General features: G+C 40.8%; 1 protein-coding gene across 1 annotated transcript in view; it reads left to right on the top strand.

Annotated features, from left to right (window-relative positions):
- The window catches only part of NTRK2 (neurotrophic receptor tyrosine kinase 2), a 215,377-nt gene that overhangs the window by 144,968 nt on the left and 46,592 nt on the right, over window positions 1–23,817 (top strand). The gene's annotated exons all lie outside the window — the stretch shown is intronic.

The raw sequence follows: 23,817 nt of genomic DNA, 5'->3' as shown, positions 1-23,817 counted from the left end.
GGAAACACGGTATGATCTGTGTTCAACTGTACTCAAAATATGGGGAGTCCATTTCAATCAGACCCTGAAAACAAATCTTGATTTGGTTACAGGAGATAATGCAATAATTGTAAAATACCATTTTGTATATTTAGTGGCCAAAATAATTGTGTTCTAGCATTTAATAAAACTAAAAACTGTGGTATATTATTCAGTGTGGCCACTCTTACCTGCGAATAAGACAGAAGTCAAGCGGCACCTTAATGATTAACACAATGTATTCCAGAATAAGCTCTTCTGAGTCAGAGCTCAGTTCTTCAAATGCTAGGAAGATGAAATCATAGTCCCCATTTTATAGGGCAAATTACAGAACTGGAAGAATTGGGGGTAGGGGGAGGCTTAGTGTGAATCCTGTCATAAATCTTTCAGATCTGATTCTTTGTATAAGGGACTAAAATGGACCAGTTGTTATACATAATCTGAGAGAAATCAGAAATTATAGCCTCTCTCTTATGGAGCACAGATAAATAAAAGTATTAAGTACTATAAAATGCAACTAATAAAGGAAGAAGCAGACTGAAGAAAATTAACTTAGGTCAATGAAGAGTTATAGTGTTTTACAACAAACTCAGAGCCAATTAATATTGCTAAGACAGGGTCCTGTTGAGCTATTAGAAATTATAATAAATAAGGAAGGAAGGAAACATAGCATTCTTTTTAAGCCAGGGATGTAGTGGTTAGTTTATTTATGAGTTTTAATTCAGCACTTTTGCATTTTGTAGCCCCTTTGAATGTGTGGGTGTTGTCATTTTGGTAGCTTTCAGATCTGTGACATAGGAAGATTAAAATGTCCCCCACTGCTTTCTGAATGTTTATATTTCATATGTCAGATTTGTTTTCATTGATTCTCTTGCATAGGACCAACACATTTGTCCCATGTAGACAGTAAAAGGGCACTGATGGCACATGATGGTATATATTGATTGAATGATGTGCAAGCGGATGTGCCGAAAATCCTGCAGTTTATATTAGTGGGTTCTCAACGTAAGGTGGTATTTATGTTTATCCACTGGAAAGTTTCAGAGTGATGATGGACTTACTGCATATATATTACAGTATTCAAGTTTCAGTGATTTTAGCCTGTAATTATTGAACTAAATATGTGCACTCAAGTTTCTGAGCCAACATTATATTCAAAATTCCTACTTCAGGTAAGTTTGTGGATATTTGAAATGCCAAAAAGCACTCCCCATATTTTTGAGCTATAACTTGATTTTTTTTAGTTGTTTCAAGTTTTGGGCTCCACTGTGAGCAATGGGACTTAGACATGGAATCTGGATTCCAGATGCCAGGTTTACTGCCACTGTTTTCAAAATATCATTATTTATTCCATAAATACTGCAAATCTATGCACTTCTGCATGTCTGTTCCTTCTCTTTGCTGCACTGAAAACAGTGGGGGTAAACAGTGGCTATAGACATGGCATCTATACAATGGCCAGCACTACCAGTTCTCTGTATTCTCCCTCTCTCCTCAAAAAAAAGAAAAAGAAATCAGAAGAAAAGACAGTATCAATATTACAGTTGAATCAACTGGTTGTTGTGCAGGCGAAACGTTGGCCAATTACCCACAGCCGGCTCTGCCCCCACCCTTGCCCTGTTCTGGTACAAACATCGGGCCAGAAGTGCTCCCACTTTCCACGGGAAGAGCAAGAAGTACAGGCGGGGCAAGAGGAAGCACATCTGGACAAAATGTACTTCCTCTCTTGGCACACACCAGGGAGGAAACACGTCAAGACAAGATTTCTCGCTGTGACGCACTCCAGCTGCCAGCATGTGGCAGCTGTCCTGTGGGCAATTGGCCATTACGTGCAAAACCTACAGACAATGGCCACACAGTCCAGTGAACCCACAACAGCCAATAAATATGTCCTTTATGAAATCCCAAAATGAAATTTATACAGATCTTTTTGAAGTGCACACTCTGTGTTGAACTACAACAGTTGTAGTTGTAGTTGAACTACAACTATAGTAAGAAATAAACTGGAATGTCCTTCAGTTCCCATCTATGCTTATACTGCATCCATTCATATAATACATGGCGTATTTTAACAGCTTAAAAAAAACCTCTGTAAATCTCCAGTTTCGGTTGTGCATACTGTTTGCCTCTATACTTTCCAGTTTCTTTTTCAGGCTCACCTATTTTTTGGCAGTTTTCCATTGCTGAAAAGGGTAGGAAAAGGGTGTACATAATCTTACTAAAAGGTTTATTGAAGTACAACCATGACAAACTTAGGCATAGGGCAGTTTTCAGTAAGAAAACTAGCAGCAGTGTATGAAATTTTCAAAAGTTGGTCATAAGTATTACAGAACTATCCGTAATTTGTAGTTATACATGTATTGTTGCAGTCACATCTAAAAGTATCCAGTTAACTGGTATTGTAGCTGTAACCTAGGAGGCTCATAGCTCTGGAGTGAAAAAGCAGTTTTTGATATGAGATCATTGTGTACAGAAGAGTTTCACTATATAAGAAGCTACCTGAGCAAGCTTCACCTTGGAATGGCCTTTTATTTTCAGTCAATACAAGTCAAGCCATGGCATTGCAGTGAAATAATATGCATGCATTGGTATGGATGGCAGTATATTAAAATACTATTCTCTTTTGGATCCATTCTCAGGTTTGAAATCTCATAAGGCTGAGGGCCATCCTTGCTCTAAAGTTTCCTTCCTCAGGCTCATTCCGTACATGCAGAATAATGCACTTTCAAACTGCTTTCAGTGCTCTTTGAAGCTGACCTAGACCTTCTTGCCTTTCATTGTGACTTTCATGATATTGGTCCCCTGCTTTCATTCATGAAACTTTGAAACTGTTAATGTTACAAAACTGAAACACCGAGAGGTAGGGAGAAGACAATTAAAACATTTCCTAGCTATCTATATCTGAAATGGTTGCAGAATAGCAATATAAAAATACACCTGATTATCACATAGTTGAAGCCACTACACTGATGTATGATCTTTTGAAATTTTTGAAATTTCTGAATTGCCAACATCAGAGCACAACACAAAATGGTGCAATGGCAAGAGGAGGAAGCCAGTATGATGTTAGAGGGGAGTAAACTTAATATAGCAATTGAAAGTTGAGTATGCGAGAAAGAGCATGCCAAGAAATTCCTTTGAGTGATAATGTTCCTAAAACTGACTTACAGACTGTGGCTTTTTGTTTTTTGCTTGCATTGTTTCTTTCCATTTGAGTTTAGTTTTTAATTACCAGTAATTAACCATGGTTTATTTATTAGCATTATTTATTTAGAATATTTACATACCCACCTTCTCTCAAATGTTTCAGGACCCAAGGTGGTTGTGACAGGTCCTTTTTCCCTCCTAACTATTTGTGGCAGACTCATATTTGTGGCAGACTCAGGCAGTCTCCTAACTATGCTGGGCAAGTTTTCCTGCCTTTTCTATGGCTGAGCTGCTTTGATGGTAGTGCACAAGGTGTTTAAAGCTTATCTGCTCAGCCGTAGGAACTCCAGAAAGGTGGTAGGACCCTGTTTTCCCTTTTGGCAAAGTTCGTCAAACTAGATGGGATCAGGAGATATTTCAAATGGATGGAAATCAGAAAAGGGATAACTACATACAAACTTCAGTATTGGTACAGGCACAATTCTTAATCAAGCTTTATAAGTTTTGTCAGTTGCTTAGATGTTATGAGAGTTTCTTTAATTTAAGATGGTCCAGATACCAGATGTTACTGGCTAATGGAGTTATGATGATTTTGGGTTCTAACAGGTTGTACCTTTCACGCAGTACACATTCAGCCTTAACACTGCTAGCTACCTCCTTCACATAAATCTCTATCCTGAGGTAACTATAGCAGAAAACAAATCCACTTGACTGGCCAAGGAATTTTTCTTCACACAGAAGATATATTCTCTTCCCTTTTATTTATGGTCACCTATGGAAAGTCTTACTACTATTCCACCTTCAGCTTTGTCCACTAAATAAAACTCCCAATTTTCCTACCTGTGTATTTTCTGCTTTCAGCACACACAGAACTCAGTATGTTTCAAGTCAGATCCACTCCCTGACTGAAATCCCCTCAGTTCAACACAAGCAGTTAAGGGACTTGATGTCAACTCACAGGAATGGTTGCTCCACCAATCAGAGTGCAGGTCAGCTTACCCAATCAGGGTGCTATCCTGTTCCTAGGAGGTTTTTCACCATTCAATTGTGAACAAGGACACATGGCCAATTATTTACAGTGGATCACCAACCCTAAATTAAGAAGAGCTTTAACACTGGCCAGATTCAATCTAATGCCTTCTATGCTGCTCTATGGCAGATATCAACAAATTGATAAACAGAGGAGGCTATGTCCATGCAATATGGGTCAGGTGGAGACACTCGATCATACCCTCTTTCATTGTGTAAGGTTTGCAAAAATCAGAATGTCACAATCTGCACTTATCCCATTTCTGTATAACAATCTAACTGATGCTCTTAAGATACCTATGCTTTTGAACAACATGGATCCCACAGTGTGTGAGAATGTAGCAAAATTTCTGCTAACAATAATAGACGTAAGTCTAGATGAATACCAACCAATGTCTATGTATTATGACCACATATAGCCAGCAGTAATTTTGCTAGCTTCTGTCAGTATCCGATGACGTTTAAGTGAGTTAACTTAGCTGAAGGAATGTCCTATAGTTACAGAAGGACCATGTATATATTTTAGTATTTAGTATTTTAGTACCAGTGTCTATAATTGTGAGCAATAATGGGCAAATTTTGTATGCTGATTTTGTATGTTTATTTTATGCCAATAAAGGCTTGTGACTGACCATTCAATTGTTGATAGCTGCAGCAGGGGCAGAGGGCGCATGCGTGCCCTGGGCGCATTTCCCCCTCGCTCCACCCCTGGGGTTTGGGAAACTAGAGTGAGAAGGGACCAGAAAATGAAACCTCTTCTCCTCCCTTTTTGTAAGAGCAGTTCTGGTGAAGAAAAGTGGACTTCATCCCCTCCTCCTTGTTTCCAGCCCCTGTAGCTGTTCAGCGATTCTTCTGTGATAGTATATGAATCAAGGAATGAGAACAATTATCTATAAAACTAATTCCTATAAATTCCCATATCAGCATACTTCAAATTCTTCCTTTGACTGCCACTCATTTAAGGAGCAAAATGCATGTTGTGTTGGAAATCAGTCCAGCATCCTGACTCACAGTGGCACACCAGTTACTTTGGAAAGCAAACAAGGCATAGAGACCACAGCCTTCTGCCACTGTTGCCTCCTGCACTGGTATTCAGAAGTTTACTACCTCTGAATGTAGATGATCCCTTTAATCACAATGGCTAGTAGTCACTGATCAACCTATCCTCCATTAGCCTGTCTAATCTCCTTTTAAGGGCATTTATTGCTGTGGTCATGCCTACATCTTCTGGCAGGAAATTCTATATTTTAATAACTCAGTGAATAAAGAAGCATTTCTTTTTGAACATCCTGAATCTGTAGCCCATAGCTTCTTTGGATGTCATGGAGTTCTAGTATTGAGAGGGGGGGGGGGAGTTATTTCTGCCCAATTTCTCTACTCCATTCATACTTTTACATACTACTGTCATGTCCCCGTTATTCTAACCCAAAAAGTCCCAGACTCTTCAGCCTTTCCTCAAAGGAAAGGTGCTTCCATCCCTGAACTGTCATGGTTGTCTTTTCTCAGCTTTGCAATGTTTTTAAGAGCTAATGGCCACAACAATGCACAGTGTTCCACATGATTGTCAGTAAAAGAAGAGGACACTGTTCTAGAAAGTTCCTGAAGGTCTCTTTCACATACCTCTCTACCTCACTTCAGGTTTTCCAAGCCTACAACTCTAGATTCAAGAGAACAAACCTGCTCTCCAAATGAGAAGACCCCCATCCACTAAGCTCATATTCACAATTTCCACTCAGTGCACAGATATTCGTACATATGGCACTCCTGCAAAACACTGGATACTCCCCACTTTTCTGCTGGGTTATCCCCCTAATAACTGGTTGGGGTGTTTAAAAGCATTTTAGGTTGAAATAAGGTGCTCCCCTGGGTCTGTGCAGATTTACATAGCAGGAAAGATAATGTGGTGTAGTGCTGTCCTTGCTGATGGAACTCGTATGTATCTTTTCTGGAAAACTCTGACTTCAGATATGCTGTTTTGCTCCCTTCAAACTCCCTCTGTGAACTTCCCTATTGGAAACCTCTGTTTGAACACCCTGGGGGTGACCCCCTAGAAAGCCTGTGTGCCTTCTTGCAGAGTCTGACCGACACTGAACTGTGAGTTACAGCTGTGAGCTTTGGCTCCACCCCAGCCGTTAGATGGTAGAAGTAATCTGACTTGCCTCACTCAGCAGATACCTCTCCCCTCAGAACCACGTGCATACACCAAAAGCCAGAAAGAGATTTTCAGATGGACAAACCCCCAGCCGCTCCAGATCAATACAACCTCAAGCAGACATACACACTTACTCCTTTTTGCCTCTTGGACCAATTCCAAGCTCAGCTCCCCTATTAGAAGCTGCTATTTTGATGCAGCCCTGGATGTAGTCATTGGGATACTGGCCACCAAGAAACCTGTTTGCCTTGTTTCAGAGTCTGATCTGTACAGAATTTGTGAATGGATCATCTGATAGCATTGTCAACATCCTGGCAGGACCTGAAGATCTCCCAGTTAATCTCCAGACTATAAAGATCAGTTTCCTTGAAGAAAATGACTTTGGAGGGTAGACTCTGACATTCTATGGCTCTGCCCAGAAATCTCCAAGAATTTTCCATAATGAAGATAGTGATCTTATTGTCCACTCATATAAAGTAGTTGGCACTTAAACTTGTTTCTAGAGCTAAGTGTGATGGATTATGACACTGGGTGAGGCTACTGTAGGATAGGGGATTCTTTTCCACCATGGCTACAATAAGGTAACAGTAGGTAAAGGAGACAAGTGAAGATGTGCTGCCTATCTTTTCCCCACACCCTTTAAAACAAGCTTCATCACCATTGGTGAGAATCTGTTTCAGGCAAAAGATTTATGTAAATGGACAGATTATATTGCACAAGCAACAGTATTGGAGGTGCAGCATATAAGCAGAAAAACACTCCACGGGTTAATTTTTTGGGGGGTATCCCTGTTTATGTATACCTGTTTTACAGTTGTGAAATGTGAATGTGGCATTATGTATCAGCCTGATTTATTCACCAGGAAGATAAAATTGATTGCAGCTACAAAACTCAGATTTGTATTGCGTAACATGTGAAATATCCTAGGGACTGATTACACACAATGTGCTTGCTGCATGATGGGGTGAATGTCCGTTGCAGCAAGATTTCTTGTGTGAACCTGTTTCCTCAAAACCCACGTTCACTTTCCATTCCCTCGGCGGCAAGCAAGACCACTTTTAGCACAACTTGATTCATCACCAAAGCAGCGAAATCTGACCAGTAGCATAGCTTTGTCCCAGAGATCTTCCCGCCACCCACAGCCAGCCTTCCCGCTCCCTTGTGCCGCTTTGCATGTCTTCCCCTTCTCTCCCCTTCCTGCTTCAAGAAACAGAAAAAAGCTCACTCATACAACACCAACCGCTAATTCTCTTGATACTTCCAGATATCAATCTAACGAGAGCTTGGAATTAACAAGCCTCTGGCCTCTGGTGGCAGCAGCACCAGCAGCAGGAAGTGTTGTATGGAGGGCAAGGGAGGGGAGAGGAGGAGGAGAGAATATCTGCTCTAAGATTGTCCCCTTAAGCAGCCTGTGGTCCAGGGAATTGCTTTGCCTCTTTCACTTGAGTGGGGAGGGGGAATTACTTTTGGAACAGTAATATTGACATAAGTGCAACTTAAAGGGCTAAGCCAGAAGTGTAATGAGATCTGTGCTTTTAAGAATCATTGGATGGGCAGAGTTAAAAGAACCAGGTCTGGAGAGCTCTCTGCCGCAAAACTCCAGGGACAAGAGGGAGTGCCTCCTTGTGTGTAGACAGAGAAATGTGAGGAGAGCCCTCTACAAGCCCATTGTGCCGAGAAGAGTCCCGAGGTAAGCATACCATGTGTCTACTTGAAACCTAATCAGAATAAGTATATAATATGACAAATCAAGCACAATTAGTAGATACCGACATTAGCCAGTTTACCAAATGAGCCAGGTGCTGCCTGATGCCACCAGCTCAGGAAATACGATTTTTCAGTAATGTTAACCAAGTTATTAAAGTTGAAGTTATTAGCTTTGGCTTGGAATCCAAAATCTTCATTAACATTAGCTTGGGTATCACCCCTCCATTTACTATTTAGCTATGATTCCCAGGGGCGTACCTAGGCAAACTGGCGCCCGGGGACAAAACCTGAGTTTGGTGCCCCCCCGCCTGGCGTATGGGCGGCTACCCTCCCCCACCATGACCAAACAATGATTTTTTGTTCCAGCTCACAAATCACCTCCCACTCCCATCAAAACATACATGGCTCTCTACCCACCAACTCTTTTCCTAATTTCCTAATCACAACAACCCTATGAGGTAGGTTGTTAGCCTGAGAAACAACTCCAAGCTAGTGCAAGTGGGTATTAAGCATGTAAATCTCTCACAAATCACCCCCAGCAAAACATTTACCAAACAAATGTCAGCATCATCTCTCACAAAACACCTTCATTGGTGTTTAAACTAGGGAGCTCAGATTCTTCTTTTAAATCTACCTTAAAGGGAGAATCTGGGGTCCCCGGTTAAAACAAAATTGAAAGTGATGCTTTTGGGGGTGGATTCTCCCCCACCTTGAAACAGCATCACTTTTGAGGGTTGGAGATTCAGATGAAACAAATAGCAGATTCGGCTGGAATCTGGACAAATTGGAGCACCTTTCAGACAAAAAATTGTCTGATTAAGTGTCCTGCCCTAAAAATTACCAAAATGCTAAGTCTGCAAGAGTATTTGGGTTTTGGGGGATATTTTGTGATCATTTTTCAGCCTGCAGGGAGTGCATTTTTTTAAAAGCTAGCCATGGCACCATGATTTTCTAGGGGAAGCATCATCTAGAGAGAGATCTGCCCTAATGATGTACCTACACCCGAGTTTGGCGATAAGTCTTTGGTTCCAGGGAGCAGTAAAGTTATGGATCTTCAAAATGGAATGCCCCCATCTCCCACTGTTTTTTCAATGGGAGCTAACCTGAGAAGGGGCTACCCATTTTGAGGGACTTCATAATCTCTTTGGTTCCCTGAACATAATCTCTTCTACCATAAACTTGGGTGGCATCATAATAATAATTAACATATGATACCCTTTTTTTGAAATTCTGGGTGTCACTTCAAGCTTTAAAAAAATACCTCCCTTCCAGGCACCCAAGAGACAATTTGCCCAAGATTCTTTGTTTTGCAGTGACTTTGCTCCATTGTAGCCTAATGAGGAATTTCACTGAGGCAGGCTGCACATTTTTGCAGAGATAGAGGTGCCAGACTTCGCTCAAGGTAAAGGCTCCAAGAGGCCTTGAGTAATAGCATCCAATCTTGGTGAAGCTTTGCTTCTGGGTGGAGTGGGGGAGTTGAGAGAGTTCTCTGAGAGGAACTCCAGCCCACAGGCTTCTCATGTGCAAGAGCGGGAAACAAAATAAGCCTTTTGGGGCCCATAAAATTGAACCCCCCAGAAGCAAAGGTCTCCAAACCTGGATGCGTCTTATTACCAGGAGGCCCTCCTAGAGCCACCCTGAAAGTCTGGTACCTCTGTCTTCAAAAAAATGTGCAGCCTGCCTACACACTTCAGAAATTCCCCATTGGCTGCAAGTGGAGCAAAGTCACTGCTACCAAAACAAAGAATCTTGAGCAAATTTTCTTAGGGGTGCCCTGGAAGGGGTGTATTTTGTTAAAAGCTAGTAACACCAAATTTTCAAGGGTATCATCTGTTAACTATTCTTATTATGCCAAACCCAAGTTTGGTGAAGATTATGTTCTAGGGGAACTAAAGTTATGAGTCCCTCCAAATGGGTAGCCCCCCATCTCCTGTTAGCTTCCATTGAAAAACAATGGGGATGGGGGCACCCCATTTGGGGGTCCATAACTTTGCTCCCCCTAAACCAAACATCACCAAATTTGGGTGGTATCATCAGGACAGTCTCTGGATGGTACCCTGAAATTGTGGTGCCGATAGCCTTAAAAATGCGCCCCCTGCAGGCCGGAACGTGAAAAAACACTTTAAAAATTTAAAAACACACAAACGACCCTGAAATGTTGGCGCCCCCCACGTGACCAAATGGGGGGCGCCCGGGGACATAGGGTACCCCCTGTCCCTAGGCAGGAACGCCACTGATGATTCCTGCTGACTATAAGTTAAGGCTATGCTATTGATCATAAGCAACCGTATAACCACTGTGGTATGACTGGTTCTGTGCCAAATATTTTGCATAGTTCTTTTCATATAATCATATAAACTGTATTAAATAGCTTCGTTGAATTGCATTTGGTATAATGCATAAAAGGTACATAAATTGTTAAAGATCCAGTGTTTCTAACATCAGTTAATACAGGTTGGATACTATGGCTATTTTAATTTGCAGATTTATCTTGCAACATATGAAGGGCCAAAGGAAGAAATGTATAAGGACCACAAGCTACAATTTAAACACTCACACACACAATAACCAATTCATTTTCAACTCCTAATGAATTCATGTATGTTAATTTATTTTTGGCATTAAAATCTCTCATAAATCTTCAGGTAAGAACAGTAGAAGTAAATCAAAGAACACATAACAGACTTCTTCATCTCTCGGCCAAACATCATCTTCTCTCCAATTTATTATCAAGTGATCATATCATTAATCAAGTGTTTGTACTTGCATGATGTTCCTTGCCTCTGGCAAGAATTCCAGTGATTAGCTTGAGAAAAAAAGCAATTGTTGACTCAACAAACCTTTTGTTGACATGACAGTTAGTAATTAAAAGAATACCATTGCTGGTTCCAAAGAACTGTTTCTGAAGTGAAACAATCCAACACAGCAGAATGACAACATATAGGTAGATAATGTCTATAAATGAGATCAACATGTCAGATAATTCAGCAAGTCATTTGAATTAGTAATCCAAACACATAGTTCATGCTCACACAAGCAATTATTTCATTTTACAAACTTCAGCGTTACATTATCTGCTAAGCTGGTCTTACTGAGGCCTTGTGAAGCCCTTCTTCTTTCGGCATACTGCCTTGGAATAGGGGGATTCTATTTAGCTATCGTGAAAAACAGCCATTATGAATCTGTTTTCCAAAAAATGTTTTAAAAGTTGCATACTAGGGCAGCCATTCCTATAAACTGAATATGTATGAAAAAACGCTTTCTGTTATACATCCTGAATTTATCAAACATTCATTTAATGTTTTATTATTTTTGTGAGTTTAGTTGTACTATTAGTTCTACTATTTTGAGAGTTACAAAGAGAGAGAAAATTCTTCTATGTACTTTCCCTGCACTTTCCATAATTATTTAAATCTTTGTTATATCCATTTTTTTAAAAAAAAATTAAACAGCCTGAAACACATTCATTTTTTCTGCTTCAATTGCATGAGTATTGTCCCTTCTTTGTACCTTTGAGATGGTGGCAGCACCTGCTCTATTAGATTCTGCTGTCTTTGGGTGAATGTGACAAGGTCCGTCACAAGGTCCTTTCCTATTTAATCAGCACCTTCCAATGGAATTCCGCTTAGTTAGGACTGGGATCCATATGAAACAGAATAAACCAGAACCAAAATATTTTTAATCCATCTTTTTATCTCAAAAGACCATGTTGTGAATAAGGGTCTGGAGGCACAAGTATATCACAAAAAGTATATTTCATTATGGTTTAGTACAGGAAACCTAGAAGAAAAAGCTTAAATTCCTCCTCCTCCTCCTCCTCCTCCTCCTCCTCCTACTCCTACTCCTACTCCTACTACTACTACACTTAATAATAATATTTACCATAATTATCTCAGCTTCCTAGAAGGATCTCAGGTTAGTGACAAGGAATTTTACCCATCTGTGATCTCACAAGAATCATGAGTTGGTAAATTAGGTTGAATGACCATTTGGATGACTTTTAAACCCATGTCCCTTGACTAATTCACCCACACAGCAGAATTAAGTGGTGAAATCCTGAGGTATTCAATAGTGGACTATACTACTTCAGACTGTAGAGATGCATTATATTTTAATGCTCTATGTGAAAAACACCATGCACATAGAAAACTAGAGTGAGACAAAAACAGCAGTGTGAAAGCGGGGTGAAAACGATGTAAACCCTTTTACACCATTTTCACGCATCTGTTTTTTGCCCATGCGGAATCTGCTTAGCTCAAGAGGAAGCTAACTGAATTAGAATCTCTCTTGCCAAGAGCAAAGATTTAGATTTTTTTCCAGGAAGTTTGTTACACTGGGGAACATTAAAAAATGGTATCCCTCACCGGCAGCCTGAAGCAATACACTAGGAGTACCAACCTCCGAGTGGTGGCTGAAGATTTCCTGCTATTGCAACTGATCTCTAGGTGACAGAGATCAGTTTCACATGAGAAAAATGCCCACCTTGGAAAGTGAACTCTATAGCATTATACCATCCCTTTCCCAAATCCTGCCCTACTGAGTCTCTACCCCCAAATCTCCAGGTTTTCCCCAACCCTGAGTTGGCAACCCCAACTGCACCTCACTACTACCTTGCAGTCCTACTACTGCATTCCATTAAACATTTAGACCAGGACTAACTCCAGCACTTTAATTACCAAACAATATTAGTGTATGTCACATAACTAAACTAATCAGTAAATAAGTGACATTATGACAATGCCAAGGTAGCTGAGCAAGACTGATAAACAATATATAATCCTGGATAATGGTGCAGTTCACTCTGTGGCTTTAGAAAGAATAAAAGGCATTGCATTTGAGTTTCTTTGATCCACATCTAAGCAAACAGACAAGCTGCCACATGCATTCTCAGAAGTCTGTCTCATTGAGCCCGGTGGCAGCTTACGGTCTAGTGAATGCACTAGAGATGTTCACCATTCTATACTAGACTCTTAAACAAATAGCATGGAATCCTTCAAAGATTAAAACATGTAATGAAAAAAATCAAACACCTGTGGGTGAGATACTTCTGAAATTGTTAATTTATAGCAGTACTATCAGTAAAGCCCATTGTATGGACAAATTCAATGGACTCTAAAAAGATGTTGGTGGGAATGATACCATCAAAGTGGGGCAACTCCTGCCTTTTGTCCCCCCTTGGCCCTGCTGACTTGCCCCTCTTTGTAAAGGCAGGATTTAGCTTTGCAAGCGGGAGTGGGTGCCTATGTTCTCCCCAAGTGTATAAGCATACCCCCCCCCCCGATTGCAAACTGAAGCTAGGCTTTGCAATGTTGGAGGTACCGCCAGCATGCCTGAACATGGGATAATTCTCTCCATCTCTCCCGTAATCATTAGCAAAACCGGGATCCTGACTTTGCAAAAGATAGGAGCCAGCAGGATACCTGTGAAGATGGAGAGAATTCCCCCCATCTCCATAGGCACCCCCCATGCTGTCTTCCCCCATGCTTGCCAAGGCCCTCAGGCTTTGGGAAATGGGATGTGGAGGGTGATCTTGCATGCAGGACAGAGCTAGCTCAGTCTCACATGCAGAACTGTGCTGTCTTTCCCCCCATTCCACTTTGGGGGGACCTTGAATGCAAGATGCCTGGCTGTTTTCGGGGGGTGGGGAAGGGTGCTGGGGCAATGGGAAGGGTGCTGGCAGACCACAGGGAGGGCGGCTTACTGCTTTCCCTGCCAGACCTGGCTTTGTCCTGGGTAAGTGGAAGGCAAGCGGAAAACTGGTTGGAACGTGAGGGTCACACTTCCAACCAATGGGTGCACAGGTGAGTGCTGCATGGTGAGTGCCATAGGTTGGAAATGAGTCATCGACTCACATTCCTTCCTCAGCCAATTATGTATTAAGATAGTAGCCACAGCTGATAATTTTCGTGTATTTTTCAAATATAAAAATATTCCATATACATATACAATAGCAGACGGTAATTTTACTGTTGCTTTTTCTTTTAGTCTCAAGTCAGAAAGACCTTTTAGGTCATATGATACCTATTTAACAATAATGCAATGCAGAGAATGTCCAAAATTTTGTGAATGTTCATATTTGGTGAATAATGTAAATCCCAGAAGAATTTTGTTCAGGTGTGCTTTATTCCATATTTATATATCTATTTATTCACTAGAATATGTAGTGATAATGGGCGATTTTAACTATCCCCATATAAACTGGAAAAATGCATGTTCAGGTCATAGTAAGGAGATAACATTCCTGGATATGCTAAATGACTGTGGCTTAGAGCAGATGGTTGTAGAACCAACCAGGGGAGATGTGATCCTAGATCTAATTCTATGTGGGACCCAGGACCTGGTGCGGGAAGTCAGTGTTGTTGAGCCAATAGGGAACAGCGACCACAATGCTGTCAGATTCAGTATCTCTGCATGCGAACAAGTGACAACTACTAATGTAGTTACATTTGCCTTCAGAAAGGGAAATTTCTCAAAGATGAGGGGGATAGTGCGCAGGAGGCTGAAAGGGAAAATCAAGAGAGTAAAAAATGTCCAAGGTGCTTGGAGGTTATTTAAAAACACAGTCTTAAAAGCTCAGTGGAATGTGTTCCGCAGGTTAGGAAAGGCAGCGCCCAGTCCAAAAGAAAGCCACCATGGTTAACCAAAGAGGTTGAGGAAATTATTAGGGAAAAAAGGATGTCTTTTAGAAAATGGAAGTCCAACTTAACTGATGAAGAATACCAGAGAGAACACAAATGGTGGCAAAAGAGAAGCAAGTTAGCTGTAAGGGAGGCAAAAAAGGATTATGAGGAACGCATGGCTAAGAAACATCAAGACCAGCAATAAACAGTTCTTCAAGTACATCAAAAGCAGGAAGCCAGCTAGGGAAGCGGTAGGCCCGTTAGATGATGAAGGAACAAAAGGTGTGCTAAAAGATGACAGGGAGATTGCAGAGAAGCTGAATGAATTCTTTGCATCTGTCTTCACCCGAGAGGAAGTTAGGAAAATTCCTGCACCTGAACCAAGCTTCTTAGGAGGTGAATCCGAGGAACTAGCGAAGATAGTGGTAGACAAGGAAGAAGTTCTGGCAGCCATTGATAAACTAAATGCTACCAAATCCCCTGGCCCAGATTGCATTCACCCAAGAGTTCTTAAAGAGCTCAAGCATGAAATTGCTGATCTTCTCACTTTAATATGCAACTTATCCCTGAAATTGGGCTCCATCCCTGAAGACTAGAAGATGGCCAATGTCACACCAATCTTCAAGAAAGGGTCTAGGGGGGACCCAGGAAATTACAGGCCAGTCAGTTTGACATCTGTTCCTGGTAAATTAGTAGAATCTATCATTAAAGATAAAATTATTAAACATGTAGAAAAGCAAGACCTGCTGAGGAAGAGTCAGCATGGCTTTTGCAGAGGCAAGTCCTGTCTTACAAACTTACTAGAGTTCTTTGAGGGTGTAAACATTAATGTGGATAAGGGGGAACCAGTGGACATTGTCTACTTGGATTTCCAAAAGGCTTTTGACAAAGTTTCTCCCCAGAGACTGTTGAGAAAACTCAGCAATGAAGGAATAAGAGGGGAAGTCCTCCTATGGATTAAAAGCTGGTTGAGGAACAGGAAACAAAGGGTGGATATAAATGGGAAGTTCTCACAATGGAGTGGTGTCCCCCAAGGATCCGTATTGGGACCAGTGCTCTTTAACTTACTGTATATACTCGTGTATAAGTCGACCCGCACATAAGTCGAGGCACCTAATTTTACCACAAAAAACTGGGAAAACTTATTGACTCGCGTATAAGTCGAGGGTGGGAAATGCAGCATCAATTGAGGCATCAGTAGGTTAAATGTTTTTGAATATTTATTTCAAAGAAAAACAGTAAACTGGCTCTGTAAGTGGAAAAGAGGGTCAACAAGAACAATATGGTATCAACAATAACTTTAAAAGTACAAAAACCTTAGCTCAACCAGCAACCAAGCTAAAACACAAGAGTTAAAATCCTTCAAAACTGGATTCCTCATCATCATCTGTATGTCCAAATGTAATCCAACTTAGATTTTAAGAGGGATATTATCAGAAATGAAAAAATCTACTATTAGCTTCCATTGTAAACAATGGGGGATGGGGCATCCCCTTTGGGGGTCAATAACTTTGGATCCCCTGACCCAAACTTCACCAAACCTGGCTGGTATCATAAAGAGACTCTCCTGATGAGACCAGCCAGGTTTGGTGAAGTTTGGTTCAGAGGGTCCAAAGTTATGGACCTTCAAAAGGGTAGCCCCATCTACTAATAGCTCCCATTGAAAACAATGGGGAATGGGGGCACCTCCTTTGGGGGTCCATAACTTTGGACCCCCTGAACCAAACTTTACCAAACTTGGCTGGTATCATCAGGAGAGTCTTCTGAGGGTACCCTGAAATTTTGGTGCCGCTAGCATAAAAACTGCGCCCCCTGCTGGCCGGCAAAGTAAAAACACACACAAAAATTTAATGACCCGCGTATAAGTCGAGGGGAGCTTTTTCAGCATTAAAAATGTACTGAAAAATTCGACTTATACATGAGTATATATGGTATTCATAAATGACCTGGAAGTAGGGGTGGGTAGCGTGGTGGCCAAGTTTGCAGATGATACCAAATTATGTAGGGTGGTGAGAACCACAAAGGATTGCGAAGAGCTCAAGCGGATCTTGATAAATTAGGTGAGTGGGCTCAGAAATGGCAAATGCAGTTCAATGTAGCAAAATGTAAAGTGAAACACATAGGGGCAAAAAATCCAAACTTCACATACACGTTACAGGGGTCAGTTCTATCAATCACAGACCAGGAAAAGGATTTGGGCGTCTTAGTTGATAGTTCCATGGGAATGTCAACTCAATGCATGGCAGCTGTGAAAAAGGCAAACTCTATGCTGGGGATAATTAGGAAAGGAATTGATCATAAAACTGCAAAAATTGTCATGCCCTTATATAAAGCAGTGGTGCGACCGCACTTGGAGTACTGGGTCCAGTTCTGGTCACCACATCTCAAAAAGGATATTGAAGAGATAGAAAAAGTGCAGAGAAGGGCAACGAGGATGATTGAGGGATTGGAGCACCTTCCTTATGAGGAGAGGCTGCAGCGTTTGGGACTCTAGTTTGGAGAGGAGATGTCTGAGGGGGGATATGATTGAAGTCTATAAAATTATGCATGGGATAGAAAATGTTAACAGAGAGAAATTTTTCTCTCTTTCTCACAATACTAGAATCAGGGGGCATACATTGAAAATGCTGGGGGGAAGAATTAGGACTAATAAAAGGCAACACTTCTTCACGCAACGTGTGATTGGTGTTTGGAATATGCTGCCACAGGAGGTGGTGATGGCCACCAAACTGGATAGCTTTAAAAAGGGCTTGGACAGATTTATGGAGGAGAAGTCAATCTATGGCTACCAATCTTGATCCTCCTTGATCTCAGATTGCAAATGCCTTAGCAGAGCAGGTGCTCAGGAGCAGCAGCAGCAGCAGAAGGCCATTGCTTTCACATCCTGCACGTGAGCTCCCAAAGGCACCTGGTGGGCCACTGCGAGTGGCAGAGTGCTGGACTAGATGGACTCTGGTCTGATCCAGCTGGCTTGTTCTTTTATTCTTATGTTCTTCTTATGTTCTTAATATCTCTGAATTTGTACAGGCTTGCCAGAATTCAACATTATCACATTTCGAATCATGGTTTAAAATAAAAAGATTGTTATTGCCAAACCATTCCAACCACAATTTTTGCTCATGATCCACTTATTCCTGACAGGAGTTCCCCTAAAATCTTTGAAGAAATACTTTTCTAAACTAAATTGCAGGGTTTTTTTTTTTACTCGAGCAAGGTAGTAATTTAATCAAAATGCTCTACTTTGTTAATGAGATAAGCTCAAATACTATCTTCTGAAAATTATTTTCATAATTCTGTGAACTCAAATGGATCAAGCACTCAGTGAAGAAATATCTCCTGTATGTAAAGGACTGTTGACAAATCCTTTTTCCCCATACCTTCTAATCCAGGTGTGACTTTAGAACATTCTGAGTAAGGATCAGATCATAACAAATACATGTGGCTTTCCACTGAGGGCATGGGACATTTCCACCACCACCACCCACCCCACACAAATGTAACTCCCAGGGGTAAATAGTAGCCTGAGTAGAGAATTCGCAAAGTCACCTTGAACCATAAGAGAAAGTGGGTCATAAATGTTTTAATAAATAACTGAAAACACTCGAATGTTAAAGACTTCCATGGGCAAAATTAGCTGGTTTTTGTGGATTTTCCAGGCTGTGTAGCAGTGGACAGGTAATTTTCACTGCTAATGTTTCACCTGCATCTGTGGCTAGCATTTTCAGAAACCTGTCATGGTGATCCATGGCATGCCTCTGAAGATGCCAGATATAGGTGCAGGAGTAAAAACTACCAGACCATGGCCTCACAGGCTAAAAAACCCACAACTAGAAATCTAGAGAAGTCCCACTTCTTGTGTGAACAGAGGCATTTCCTGCTCAAGAAAGTGTTTCATGTAATCCAAACCTTGGTGTTTTTGGACAGTGCTGTGGGTTGGATTTGGGAGCACTAGAAAACTTGAAGATCTCATAAAATAGGATTAGCAATGTACCCTGTTTCTGTCCTATATCATAGTGATTCCAAATACAGGATTAAACTTTGAAAGGACATAGAAAGAAAAACCAATGTATAGTTATTTTGTTCTCCTTTGCTTTGCCATTGGATAACCAGTCATATTTCAGAAGAATCTAAATCACATGCTTAAGTTCTGTACAGTTCTGATGAACAGAGGGAGTGGCCAAGGTATGATTCTGATCTTAGCACTCAGGAGTTCATTCTACAGGTATACACTGAGTGAATGGGGCTCTGGACAGTTCTGTAATGAACACATACATACCAGTGTTCTTTCTCCCCTTGTTTCTGCACGTGAATTAATGTAACATGAGAAGAGGGGAGACCTAATTTTTCTCCTTCTTTTGGGAAAGAGAGCAACTGTCTAACTGGTCATAGATTTATTCCACATACTCTTTGTTGCTTCCATCACTACAGCTAATGGATTGGATTCAAATGTGCTAGCGTAACAGCACTTACACTAGCAGGACAGCACTTCTGTTGGCAAAGCAGGGGATGTTTGTTGATTGTCTCCTCCCAACACCTACTTCACATATCCCATTCTGTTCATGCAGGCTCCCTCGCCAGAGCAGAAATTCAATGGGCTAAGTGGGCTGGTGTGAGAGGGGAAGGCCCCACCCTGCAAACTTCCTCTAGTTCACCCTACTTTGGATCCAACCCACTACCACTATTCAGCTGGTTAAAGAATTAGGAAATGCTCTCTGACCACTGAAAAGGCTGTGGTAGGAAACCTGAGGAAACCCACAAGGACAAAAGTGAAATGGATCAGGGGCTCTAGTGAAAAGAAGAATTGGGTGAGATCAAATGGAAAATGGTAGAACACAAACCAATATCTATAGCCATCAGACAGTGCTATATATTAGTACAGGGAGCAAATTTTTTAAACAGCCACAGCTGCAGTCTCTGGATCAAAAGTTACAAAAGATGCAAAGCATCCACAGTTTGCTGGAGTTTTTTTCATTATGAAGCTAGGATGCTGAGTCAAAATAATTTCTGCCATTTTAAAACCCCAGACTAAATAAACAAGCAAAAAACCACAGAGGAAGGATGCCTGACATGAAAGATGATCAAAGTGATAACAACAACCAGCTAAGGTATCACGTCAGATGCGGGGAAGTGGTCCTTTGCTTGCTGAATTACTGATTTTCGCAGAGTGGCCCACCACGGAGGGACAGAGGGTCAGACTCACTGAGCAGCATTTTTTCTAAGCAGATGTTTGGCCAGTTGCTAAGCAGCTGTTCTGGACTGTTCAAGATTAATGAATCTAAATTAACTACCAAAAATGCTTAAGTGGGAAAATGGGAGGAAATCTGATTAACGCTACAAATTAATTGAGGTCTGGAGACTTGCCTCTCTTTTGAACTTGAGCAGCTTACTTGTACTCTTGCCACTTATATCTAAAGCATGTGTTACTTTCCCTTTCTCTCGTTTAATCTTTTCAGCCTTTCCTCTTTTTAAAAGAACATTTGTAATCAGAAACTTATCTTTCTCATTGCAGACAAATAACCTTAGAACAAAAAACTTCCAGTTTACAGCTCAGTGGCTTGGATCCAGACAGTCCCTTGTGTGTCTGAAAGGCAGTTTCATGATTTCTCTTTGAGTCCATTTATGGAGGGGGGTTCTCCTCTTTCCATTGATCCTCCATGTCCAGCTGCCATCTCCTAAGCCACATCCTTGTTATGAAGGATTGGCCCCAATTCTTTGAAGAGACTTTATCCTAGGAAAGGGAGACAGGAAATCTTCACTGCAAAAGCAGAATTTCATTTACTCTTCTCAGCTTCAAGCCTATGTGTCGTTACTCAATATGAACTCTGCTAGCCGATGCGACACAGAAATATTCTCTTTTGGCTTGTAAAACCATCTGTGATGATGATCTTCTTCCCATGTCAAGTTAAGTAGCTGCATACAGTGAACAATATCTTTAAGTCTTATTTTTAGCCTATCCTGTTCCCCAAGAGATTTGGACAAGTAAACAATTATTGCTGGGACATGTACAGAAGCCTCCATACTTCCAGTGGACCTTCTGACTTGTTTTATTTGAACAGCAGTAGCACTGCTCATACATATATCCAAAAGCCACACCACAGAGTGCTTTTGGAATTCCACTAAATTCTGAAAGGGATGCACAATTGCACAGTAGTTTGGATCCAATTCACTACTACTTTTCAGCTGGCGAACAAGGTAGGAACTTCTTCAGCTGGCGAACAAGGTAGGAACCCACCACAACCAAGGTAGAAAGTCCTTGTTGACCACTGAAAAGGTACATGATACACAGGAGAAAGGAATATTAGGGGAGCACCAACAAGCAAGGACAGGTGAATGGAAGCTTCCTAAATTATGTGCAATGTATTCTTAAGCAATAAAGGCGGCACTCTCATGTGAACTAGGAGTAAGCCTCATTGGTCACTATGGGATTTACTGCCCATGAGACAGGCAAAATTCATTGAGCTGAATGAAGTTTGCAGAGTAGGATTGACATAGGATTGCATTGCTTAACAAATCAGGGACACTTAAAAGGTACACTTAAAATCCCAACTTAACCAAAAGCCATCTTAACTTAGGGCCTTCTTTTGACAAATCTTGCTAAGCCCAAATTTTGATGCTATCTGCAACCAGTGGAATTTGTATTGTTCTCCAATTTTAGAAGCATCGATGGCAAGCCCATCTTCAACGTATCAAATGAACTTCCAAAGGTTTATGCCTCTGGGCTTATCCACTTTAGATATAATATATAATTGTGATGTGCAGTTAGTGTTGGTGCCCAATTAAATTACATCTTCTAGACCTTCTTGATAATAATGCCCATTGCATTGTTATGAACCTAATTCCAGTTTATTTCATATATTTCGGTGATGCTGTAAAGTTTTATACTTTTAGTGGGCTGTGGTAGCATAACAGCACTTACACTAGCAGGACAGCACTTCTGTTGGCAACGCAGGAGATGCTTTGCTTGATCTTTTGTGCTAAAGGACACTTTTGTTTAATCAAATGGTATATACTTGCTCTTTGGATACTCCCTATCATAAAATACTTTGGGTTTGTTGAGGTGTTTGGTTATCAAAAACATCATATTTCAATGTTGGAAGTACATCCTGCCTTCAGTGGGTCTTTACATTAAAAATTACCTTTGCAAGGATTAAAAAAAATTCACTTTTGCAAGGTAAAAAAAAATCACCATTTCTCATCAAGACATTCTCTGACACCTTCATAGCTATACAGCACAATGTTATATTTTTGAAACGTATCTCAATATGTTAACTGCATTCCTCTATCACTACACTTCTTTACCTCTCTCCTGTATCTTCTTTTCCCTGTTCTTCTGTTATCCCATGCTCACCATTTTCTTTCCTATTTTCTGTTACTATACCTAGCAACTTTTCTGGTCCCCTATGGCTTGTGGATGTCCTCCTCTCCAATTGGGTGAGCCAAAAAGATGAGGCTACCTCTCTATTTTCTATTTTAATAAGATTAATACTAATCTTAACAAACACATATGTTCAGAGTTGAGGTTTTAATATATTTCAGGAAGTCAGAATTGATGAGGCAGTTCCTAAGAATGATTCTCTTCATGTCCCTATGGCCAGAATGTAATATAAACTGAGGAAAACACTTTAGCCCTTCGTGGACATTGCAATGAAACACAGGGAAGGATGTGGTCCCTTAAGGAGAGTGGGCTAAAGACATTACATTTTTGGTAACATTTCTGGCAGAAACATTTTCTAGGTTCTGCAAGAATTTAACAAGTTTTATTAGGTGAGTTGTCATTCAAGTACAAATGTGTGGAAGGTACTGATGGACACTGAACATTTCAGTTGATCCAGGTTAGGCAAAACTCAGCTCAACTACCACATTTCCCACATGATTGCAAGTGTATTCTTATGCTTTGTAAGCACACATGATGCTCAGCAGAACACTTGTGCCTGCCGCTTCTCCTCAGTCTAGTTCTGTGGCCAGGGGTTTTGATTGTTCTCTCTCTATTATCTAATGTGTATCTGGCTGTCTTTCTAAAGCCCACATTTATAATTTTGAAACCAAACTTTGTGAGGATTCACTTATGTTCTGTATTTAGTTTTCATCTGTTATCTGTCTCAGAAATCAAATCACACCCTTGTAAGGAGTTCAGAATTATTTCCTGAGTGGAGAGTACTTAAGCATTTTGATAATAATTTTGTTGACATAACTATATGTAGCTATTTGGCTGGGGGAAAAAAGATGAGACCCCACTGAGAGGATTGTTCATAGTACAACAAAATGTGAGTTGGAAGAATAAAAGACTTTGTAATAGATAGCTGATTTGGAAATTTAGCATGAAAATAGTGAATGAAAATAATCTGCCACCAGTTGTCTAATCTGTCTTCCTGACCTACAAAGGAATCCTTGACAAATAGCTGTCTGGTTTACTATCCAGGGAAAGGAAGAATTACAAATTTTAAACCAAACTACACAATAGGTGTAACAAAGATCTATGCCAACTTGCAGTAACATGTAACATCAAGACAGTAATATTCCCAAGAACTCCAGGGCCATAGTTGGCTCAGGAGTGCAGCCTGGGGGGAGGAGAGACTTCAGCATTCTCTCCTGTACCATTTTCATGATCTGGAAAAGCTGCAAGGGAACCCTGTTTACCCCGCTGTGGAACTCCATGGTATCCTACAGCGAGGCAAAGAGGGTCCCCTTGCAGCTTTTCCACATCAGGAAAATGATGTAGGAAAGAAAGCTGAAGCCTTCCCCCCCTCCCCTCGGCCTGCACTTCTAAGCCAACTTTGGCCTAGGAGATCTTGGGAACTCCTGCAATTTTATACATTCAAGGGCATTCAAAGCTATGTACACTTACCTGGATATATGTTCCATCAAAATCCTTTTAAAAATATACATACAAGAATTTGTAATTTTTAAAAGAAATCTTATTTTTAAAGAAATCTGATTTTTCTTCCTCTTGCAGGAAAATATAAATTAGAACATGTAGGATCACACATACTGCTTCTTAGTTTTTCATGCATCTGTTCCAATTTACAGGTGCTTTGGATTGCAACAGTACAGCAAAATGAAGTTTTCATTCAGGTCTTCACCCTTGCTGTACAGATCTTCACCCTTGCTCAGGTTGCTCCAAAGACTTGTGTTTCTTTGACATCC

This window comes from Sphaerodactylus townsendi, linkage group LG07, assembly GCF_021028975.2.
Source record: "Sphaerodactylus townsendi isolate TG3544 linkage group LG07, MPM_Stown_v2.3, whole genome shotgun sequence".
NCBI lineage: Eukaryota > Metazoa > Chordata > Lepidosauria > Squamata > Sphaerodactylidae > Sphaerodactylus > Sphaerodactylus townsendi.
Note: the sequence above shows the minus strand (reverse complement) of the source record. Positions and strands in the feature narration are given on the sequence as shown.